Source organism: Rhipicephalus sanguineus, chromosome 6 (assembly GCF_013339695.2).
Source record: "Rhipicephalus sanguineus isolate Rsan-2018 chromosome 6, BIME_Rsan_1.4, whole genome shotgun sequence".
NCBI classification, from domain to species: domain Eukaryota; kingdom Metazoa; phylum Arthropoda; class Arachnida; order Ixodida; family Ixodidae; genus Rhipicephalus; species Rhipicephalus sanguineus.
The window spans coordinates 11,144,266-11,146,602 of record NC_051181.1 but is presented as its reverse complement, the minus strand read 5'-3'; the positions used below and the strand labels follow the sequence as shown (position 1 = coordinate 11,146,602).

Genomic DNA, 2,337 nt, shown 5'->3' with positions numbered 1-2,337 from the left:
ATTCCCGTTAAATAAAAAAAAAGATTGAAAAATAACCCGTGGATTACTCGTGAAGTAATATACGCGAAACGCAAACTCAAAAGATTACAAAAAGTTAACAAGGCAGCCGGCAATAACCCATTTAACACGCATAGGCTAGCGCTTGCAGCTAAAAAATTTGAGAAAATAGCTAAAATTATTCCCATCTACAAATCGGGAGAGAAGTCCAATGAATCAAATTTCCGACCAATATCGTTAACGAGCATGGCATGCAAACTACTCGAACATATCATTTTAAAACATTTGACACTTTTTTTTTTAAACGAAGGCATCCTGTCCCCTAACCAGCACGGTTTTCGCAGGGGCTTATCGACCATAACGCAGTTAACCGAAGTCATACACGATCTCGCACTGGGTATTAACAATCATAGCCAAACGGACATAACTCTACTCGATTTTTCTAAAGCCTTTGACTGCGTTTGTCACAACAAGTTAATAACTAGAAAACATTATTGGAGACGGAGAAATTTTTGCTTGGGTGCGTGGGTTTTTGTTTAACAGGTCTCAGTTTTTTTTATTTTCGAACATACCGCGTCAAATAATGTACCAGTTACATCAGGACTGCCCCAGGGTTCCGTGCCCAGACCCTTGTTATATCTTCTGTATATTAATGAAACTGCAAAATAAAGTAATTCGCGGATGACTGTATTATTTATAGAGAAATTAAAAATGACCATGATCACTACTCGCTCAACAAATCACTTAATACTTATACCGAATGGTGCTCAGACTGACAGATGACAATCAATGTAAAAAAAATCAGCTTGTATGATGAAAACGAGGAAAAGGGACCCTTCAAACTTTTGCTACACTATAAATGGCACAGCTTTGACCAGAGTACACAAACATAAATATCTAGGTTTAACGATAACGTCAGACTTAGGTTGGGAGGAGCATATTAATCACATTACTTCATCTGCCATGCAAAAATTATGTTTTCTTCGCAGATCACTTCAACTGGCAGCCTTATCAACAAAACTCCTAGCTCACAAAACATCTGTCAGGCCGATCCTCGAATACGGAAATACCGTATGGTTTCCTCATAGCCGGACTAACATAAAGAAAATAGAAGCAGTACAAAGGAAGGCCATACGATTCATCTACAACAAATTTAAACGTGACGACTCGCCCACTAACTTTCTAGATATTTCTGGACATCTTACGCTAGAAGCACGAGCGAAACAGGCCCGTTTAAAATTTCTTTATCAACTTCTGCATAATAATTATCAAATAGACATTTCAAATTATATTTCCTACTCACAAAGTCGAGCTACAAGGCACAAACATTCGAGCACATTAGTACAGTGCAAATGCAACAGTGATGTGTTTAAATATTCCTTTGTTCCGGTTGCCATCCGTGAATTGAATATGTTAGCACCTCTCGTCACTGACACCGAGTCACTGTCTCAGCTTGAAGGAAAGAGGATTACTTTTAAGGGCTCGTTTTTCTTTATTAGACACAACAATATTAATGAAAACTAACAGACAATAATGCCAAGGAAAGTATAGGGGGTGTTATTTGTAATAATTTGGATGTAAATGTGAAGAAAGTAAAGTGGACGAAAAGATAACTTGCCGCCGGCAGGGACCAAACCTGCGACCTTCAAATAGCGCGTCCGATGCTCTACCACTGAGCTACGGCGGCGGTCATCCCCCCGTCCACTTTATAGGGTATATATGCGCATTTAAACCTAGGAGTGTTAGTCAGCGCCGATCGCAGCCATGGCGGCGAGTGTGGAGCGCTCTTTTTTGCCTTTTGGCGTCACGTAGCACGTGAACGTCTTCATATTTATATCCAAATTATTACAAATAACACCCCCTATACTTTCCTTGGCATTATTGTCTGTTAGTCCTCATTATTCTTGTGTCTCAGTTTGAGTCACTCTTAGCATGTTCAATTTGTCAGTAGCATATTTCATGCAACAAGCATATGTACTTGTACATTACGCATGTAGTCGTGTATGCAGCTTGTAATGTTTATCTGCCATTTATAGCTACTCGCGTTTTGTTTATATATTATGTGGTGTAAATTGCACATGCATAAAGAGCAAAGGTGATGTTACTCTTTTTTTCTGTATTGCTGATTGGTTAATATGATGATTAGTCACAATACCTGTACATAGTGCCCACCTGCTATGGTCTCAGTAGAGACTGGCAGTATTGTAAATAAATAAAAAATAAATCTAAGGGCTCAAATGCCTACAATTACACCGCGTGTGCTATTGTTTTTCTTTTACAATTTGCCGTCATTGCTTCATTAGAAGGTGTTATTACTAACCTTGAAAATAAAACATTCAT

The 2,337-nt window shown here is 38.6% G+C and overlaps 1 non-coding gene across 1 annotated transcript; it reads right to left on the bottom strand.

Annotated features, from left to right (window-relative positions):
* Positions 1–1,612: 1,612 nt before the first annotated feature.
* Trnaa-cgc (transfer RNA alanine (anticodon CGC)) lies at positions 1,613–1,684 on the bottom strand. The gene has a single exon. It is a non-coding gene; the product is annotated as a tRNA-Ala (tRNA).
* Between the last annotated feature and the right edge of the window lie 653 nt (positions 1,685–2,337).